Raw genomic sequence first — 7,398 nt, 5'->3', positions numbered from 1 at the left:
TTAGTAGAGATGGGATCTCACTCTTGCTCAGGCGGTCTCGAATTCCCAAGCTTCAGGAATCTTGGGCTATTGCATGAATATTACATTCAATTGGCCAGGTACAGTGGCTCATGTCTGTAATACCAGCACTCTGGGAGGCAGAGGCAGGTGGATCGCCTGAGCTCAGGAGTTGGAGACCAGCCTGAGTGAAAATTAGACCCCCGTCTCTACTAAAAATAGAAAAACTTGAGGCAGGAAGATTGCTTGAATCCAGGAGTTTGGAGGTTGCTGTGAGCTATGGCACCACAGCATTCAACCTAGGGCGACAGACTCTGTCCCAAAAAAAAAAAAACAAAAAAAAAAACAAAAAAAAAAATTACATTTAATTACATTAAAGGCCCAGTGTTGCTTATTGCCCTTGGGAACCCACTGGACCCTTATTCTGAGGATACCTGAAAGGCAGAACAGCCAAAGGCCACTCTGCAAGTGTGTCCATCTTAAAAGAGACCAACCTGTTGTCTGCTGGGAAATATACTCCTCCTTACCCGATTTGCATCTGACAGTGTGGGGCTGTTTGCATTTGGCTCTTTCCATTCTCAAGGTCTTCATCCGGCTTCCTGTCTCTTATCTTTGCTCGTGTTTATGCAACCACTGTCTCTTTTTCTTGAGAGTGTTATTTGCTTTTCTTCTATGATGTCACGTGTGGGGAGACTGACGAGGAAACTGGTAGGGAGCAAGGAGCCAATGTCATTCCTGGGAGAGTCCAAGAGACTTAGGAGGGGCCAGCCCTGCTGTTACTCCCAATTCCCAGAATAGTCTCGAAGTCCACCATCTTACATGAGGTAATCAGTCTGGCTCAGATGTGAGTTTTGTTTGAACTGCAGTTGTTGACTGGCCTGAGTCATTGAAAACGTGATCCCATAGGCAAGTCTGGAACACAGCAGTTAGATCATTCAGGGTATCTGGCTTTTTGAGGCACACTGAGTGCATCTTTGTCACATCTGTGAGATCTACCTGCAGGATGCATTTAATTGCTAAGAAACCATGTTGAGAGAGCAGCACAGCCAGCTTCAAGGAGGGTGCACTGTTCACCTATGGTCAGGACGTCTGGCCTGCTTCATGCTTCCACTGGTTCCTGGCTCCTGTTCTCCACAACCAGGGTTGAAGGTAAGGGAAGAGTGTGGTGGTCACTTGCTAATGCACTTAGATACCCCACGACCTCCTGGCCCCTAGGGGTGTTGGGGCCGAGAGGCTCTCCGGTCCTCTCATTGTCTCAGAGCCTGGTTCCCCTTTTAGCTGCCCCTGGGTCTGGAGGTGAGTTAGAGCAATAAGCTCCTGGACAGAGGCCTGGGCAGGAAACAGGAACTTAGAAGGGGGTGTGTACATTTATTTCATATGATTTGTCGGCTAATAGCAACTTTTTAATGCAATCAGTGTCTTTAAGAGCATATTGAGAGTTTGGTGGAGAGAATGTTTTTAGTTTGTTGCAGTAACTGTCAGACTGTACCATCCTGAACATTAGGATGACTGTATATCACCACTAGATCTAGGAAGTGGTGAATTAGGAAATGTATGAGCTTCAGTATGATTTGCTTTTAATGTTACTGTAGAAAATTAGCCACATAATTTGTGCATTTTAGAATGGATTAGATGCAATACTTTGGACCAGTGAAACTGATATTGTGAATAAGTGGGAAAACCAAATCTAACACATACATTTTAATTTATTATAAAATAAACATGCCTGATTTGTCTAACAATTTAGGAACGTTGCATAATTTGCTGTGACAGTTCATTTATAAAATAACTAGCATGTCTGTCTTAAAAAAAAAAGAGCCATAAAACAAATTGGAGAGTGACTCTCATCCCATGGTTTATTGAAACATTAAACACGATGAAAGCATCTTCAGTGACAGGATTGCAGCATGGAAAAATACCAGCAACAATAACAATAAAATGAATTTTACATTTTTAATCAGTCTGAGGACTTTTTATGGACACAAAATAAGTGACTTTATATTTATCTGGTACAACATTAAAATTGTTTTGTTCTGCAAATTGCATTTAATGTCTACTGCCTACCTTTCCAAACTAGGGTTAAGAAAGACCCTGGAGGAGAAAGGACACATACCATGTGCATCCAGGTATTATCCTGCAGAGAAAGGTACTTGCTAAATGCCTATCAATGAAAATAGAAAACTCAGTGATTTACATAGTTTTTAAATAAACTGGTCAAATGAACTGTCTTTATTTATATAAATTTACCGTAATTACCAAGTGGAGTTTGCCATTTTGTTTTCGATAGGGTGTGCCACAGTTTGCATTTCCCTCCACAACTCACACTGACCTTTAGTTATCATTGTGAGGGTATTGAGAGGTGAAACTATTAAGAGGTGATCTGCCCTGGAATGGATTAACATTCTCACATGAGTGGGTTTGTTATAAAGGTGAGTTTGGCCCTGTCTTGCTCTTCTGCTGTGGGTTGATGCAACACACAGGCCCTCCCCAGATGCCAGTGTCCTGCCCCAGGTCCCTGTCTCCAGAACCATGAGCCAAACAGACTCTTTAAAGGTTACCCAGCCTGGGGTGGCACCTGTGGCTCAACGGAGTAGGGCGCCGGCCCCATATGCCTAAGGTGGTGGGTTCAAACCCAGCCCCAGCCAAAAACTGGGTTCTTTGAGACAGAGTCTCATTCTGTCACCCAGGCTAGAGTGCTGTGGCATCATAACTCACAGCAACCTCACTCCTGGACTCAAACGATCCCCCTGCCTCAGCCTCTCAAGTAGCTGGGACTATAGGCACCTGCCACCATGCCTGGCTAGTTTTTCTATTTTAGTAGAGATGGGGTCTCACCATTGCTCAGGCTGGTCTCAAACTCCTGAGCTAAGGGATCCACCTGCTTCAGCCTCCCATAGTGCTGGGATTACAGGTGTGAGCACCATGCCCGGCCTGAAAATTAACTTTACTATTTCTCTCTCTCCTTTTTTTTTTTGAGACAGAGTCTCACTTTGTCACCCTTGGTAGAGTTTCCTGGTGTCATAGCTCACAGCAACCTCATACTCTTGGGCTCCATTCTCTTGCCTTAGCCTCCTGAGTAGCTGGGACTATAGGTGCCCACCACAATGCCCAGCTATTTTTAGAAACAGGCTCTCACTCTTAATCAGGCTGGTCTCCAACCAGTGAGCTCAGGCAATGCACCCACCTCTGCCTCCCAGAGTGCTGGGATTATAGGTGTGAGCCACTGTGCCCAGCTCAAACTTTACTATTTCCCTAGGGTGAATGAAAACGTAAACATTTTAAAAATGAATAAGACTTTAGGAGTTTGTACCATACAAGTCTCAGATAGGAAGACAAAATATATATTCAGCTTAATTGCAAAATCAGTATTTAGATATATTTCCCACCATGACTTTGCCTAGTCTTCTTAGTCTGCCAAGACACATCTTGATGATGAGTTGACTTAATAACTACAAATATTGTTTGGTATTCTTCCAGGTAATTAACTGGATGAACAGGTTTAGTTAACATTGCCCTGAGGCAGGAGGATCTCTTGAACCCAGGAGTTTGAGGTTGCTGTGAGCTATGATGCCATGACACTTTACTCAGGGTGACAGAGTGAAACTGTCTCAAAAAACAAAAACAAAAACAAAAAACAAAAAACAAAACATTGCTCACAAAACTTCAGGTCATAGTTTGATTAAATAATATTGTATTTATAATTTCTTCTAAGTGTGAGTTATCTTACAACTCCACGTGAGGTTGGAACCAAACATCTCCAGTAGCCCTCCTGCTGGCGTTTAAAGACCAGTGTGGGGAGAGGCTGCCACCTGCAGGTCAACCCTTGCTGCTTTGCTTTCCATTTCTGATCACTGTGGTTTCCTGACAGCCTGGGGTGAGATGTGCTTTGGACAATCCATTATACCAACTCTGGAACTAGGTTGTCACAGATTGCTGAAGCTTGACCATCCTGACAACTGTCATTTCCACAAGGCTTCATTTCTGTTCTTACCCTCTGATGACTATTGGTGACTTTGTGGCTGCATATTTCCCAGCCTTGGGGTTGCCCAGGCTTACTTTCTCTGCAGCTGTGAGCCAGCCTGTCTACAAGTGAGAGCCTACATGTTGCTGAACCTGCTGCTTGGCCACATTCCTCTGCCCCTTCTTTCTCTGACCACTGCATCACAAGCATGCTGGTAATGTCCCTTTGACCCTTTCTCAGCCCTGGCCTGAAGCTGCCCCCCATTTTGTGGCCAGCCCTTTGCCTACCTAGTCTTGGGTCATGCATCACTCTGGTTATCCTTAGCTTGTCTGCAAAGTGACATAGACTTGAAGTATGACTCTAGGGGACAGACAACATGAGTTTGAGTCTTCCCTTTACTCCTGATCACCTGTGTTACAACCTCCCCAAACCTCAGTCTCATTTGTAAAATGGGACGCTTTTGCTTTCAGCCGTGTCATGGTTCCTGCATGCAAAGCACTTGGCTTCATTTTCTTGGTTTTGAGACAGAGTCTCTGTCACTCTGGCTAGAGTGCTGTGGTATCATAGCTCACAGCGACCTCAAACTCCTGCGCTCAAGTGATCCTCCTGCCTTAGCCTCCTGAGTAGCTGGGACTGCAGACACTGTCACTACACCCAGCTAACTCAGCTTCCCTCTTGTTACTCATAAGCCTCATGCATATATGACTCTACTACACACATCTGCCTTCAGTAGTTAGATTCACCAAGATAGATAGGACTTTCTCCCTTATCTTTATTGCCAAATTCATTTGTAATCTTCATTTTCTTCCTTCATGTATTTTGAAGACCTCCTTGATTGGAAAGTTGGGCTTTGCAACCTGGGGCTCAGAATCCAGTATCTGACCACTAGCATGACAGAAATTGTCTGCAGTCTGCAGAGAAATGCTCCTGAGTCCTCTGAACACTTGAAGTTTACCCAGCTTCACTTGTCTTTTACTGAGTCTGTGCTCTTTAAACTGGACTTTGTGTCTGCAGGAGAGGAGTAATAATTATGACTACTTCAGTAAGCAAGAGCAAGGAGGCAGTTAGTTCGGTAAGTGTGAATTGAGACTACAGGAGGGACCTTGAGAAGTACTGGGGATATAATACCCTGTTTCCCTGAAAATAAGACAGTGTCTTATTTTAAGGTGTGCTCCCAAAGATGCGCTAGGTCTTATTTTCAGGGGATGTCTTATCTTTCCTGTAAGTAGGTCTTATTTTCGGAGGATGTCTTATTTTCGAGGAAACAGGGTAACACCAGGAAAAGAGCTCGTGCCCAGAGGTAGTTCACAAAAATATCTCATGCGTTTTAATCCCAAGTGTCCTGGCTGTTTATTACCTAGTGTCACATTTGGATCTCTCAAGATTTCTTTTTTACCCTTCTTGGTCTTATGGGCTCTTTGAATTGTTGGAACTTCTCCTGTTTGCTTTTGCTGAGTTGACAGGAAGGCCCACTGGGTGGGTCTCTGGCCATCCTGAACAAGCTCTGTTCAGAGTGCAAATTATGCATTTGGGGAGCATGCTCATCTTTCTAAACACAGCAATTGGCAAGTTCTCGCTATGTGGGAGGTGTTCTATGAAGATGTATTTTCATCATGAAAAGAGTTTTCTATTCAGGTGCCATTTAATTTCAACATACTCAGTGAGATTAAGCGAGATGGTGGGCAAGAGGGAGACTCAGCCCACCAGCACTGACATCCCCCCTCTTTCCTAAACACTGGGGAAAGTAAAAACAAGAAGGATGAAGTAATGGGGCAAAGATTAGTTAAAAACAGGATTAGGCCTCTTTGGTGGCACCACTGGCACCTTAGGGTCCTGTTGACTCCATTGTTCTAAAAAAATATTTTTCTTGCTGAACTAGTTGACTAGTAACTGTTATTAACCGTAAGTGCCATAAATTTGCTTCTGTACATATCGATTGTATTGTTTTTTAGCCTGCATAAGTCACCCTATAAAAATTTTGTTCCCAAGCTGTTCATCACTGCTCTTCAGACCTTAGAAGGCAGTCAGGCTGGCCAGTCTTAAAAAAAGCTCCAAATTGGCTTCTTCGATTTGTCTGGTGGTCTCATCTCGCATACCATAACACTAAGTTTGGGAAGGGCAGAGACGATGTACGTAATTTGGTATTCTTGGGAGGAAGGTGGTGAATGAGGTCTGGAAACTAAGACTGACTCAGGAAATGGCATCTGTACTTCATGTTTTTTAGGCCTGGAACTCAGCATCAGCCTCAGGTCAGGCTGGCAGTTGAAGCACTTAGGGAAGGATGTTTGTAACAACTTATTTTTACTTACAGAAGAGCTGCATCCCCTTATCCACTATTCAGTAAAAATGTGTATGGGACAAACCTGGTCTATAACCTCATGGCCTAGAGAGATTTTTTTTTTTGAGACAGAGTCTCACTGTGTCACCTCAGTAGTGCCATTGCATCACAGCTCACAGCAACCTCAAACTCTTGGGCGTAAGTGATTCCCAGAGAGATATTAACATTTTTATATACAGCACCAGGTACTTTACAGTGAACACAGCCGTGTGAAATTCTTTCTCTCCATCCTAAATCCACTCCAAATTCATATAACCACCACAGACTGAGTCGCCAGCGACCTCTGCATTGCACAATCCATTGTGCCAACTCTGGATCCCTCCTGGCTTCCAGAGCTCCACACCCTAGCTCTTTCCACCTGCTGGTTCTTCCTCAACCTGCTTCCACTATCCTTTCCCACAAGGGCTACCCCAGCAGCTTTAGAAGGGGAGGTCTGGGCCTGGGCCGCTGTCCTGACTTGTGAGGCTGGTGTAGCTACTCCAGAACTTTAGTTGTTGGAAGAATTAACATTTCACCCAGCTGTCTAGGGAAACCACAGAACCATGACGGAGATATTTGCATGCCCAGGGGATAGTGTAAATGGCAGTGACATAAGCTTCCTAAGTCTTCCCAGGAACTTATAACTTTAATATTGCTGACTCTTAGACCATCATGGCAATTTGTTAGATGCTGACAGAAACAAAATACGACCTTGTGTGGGTATGAGTGTGCTCAGCACCTCACCAGGGCAGGAAGATGAATGTGGATGATGATTGGGGGGCAGGGGAGGGAGGAAGGTACTCAGTGCTTTTATGTTTTTTTTTTTTTTGCAGTTATTGGCTGAGGCCGGGTTTGCAACCGCCACCTCTGGTATATGGGGCCGGCGCCCTATTCCTTTGAGCCATAGGCGCTGCCCATCAGTGCTTTTATTTTATTCCTTATACTTTCTGGATTGCTTGAAAATTCTAGAATGAGCATATATTATTTTAGTAATGAGATGGGGAAAATATTAAAGATTTTAAAAAGAAAGAAAATAATTAAAAAAAACCCCTGAATACCCCAAAGGTTGCTGAACATTTAAATTACATAATTGATAAGAATGTGTTTTAAAAAATCATGTATT

The sequence above is a fragment of the Nycticebus coucang genome, chromosome 1 (genome assembly GCF_027406575.1).
Source record: "Nycticebus coucang isolate mNycCou1 chromosome 1, mNycCou1.pri, whole genome shotgun sequence".
In the NCBI taxonomy this organism is placed as follows: domain Eukaryota; kingdom Metazoa; phylum Chordata; class Mammalia; order Primates; family Lorisidae; genus Nycticebus; species Nycticebus coucang.
Note: the sequence above shows the minus strand (reverse complement) of the source record.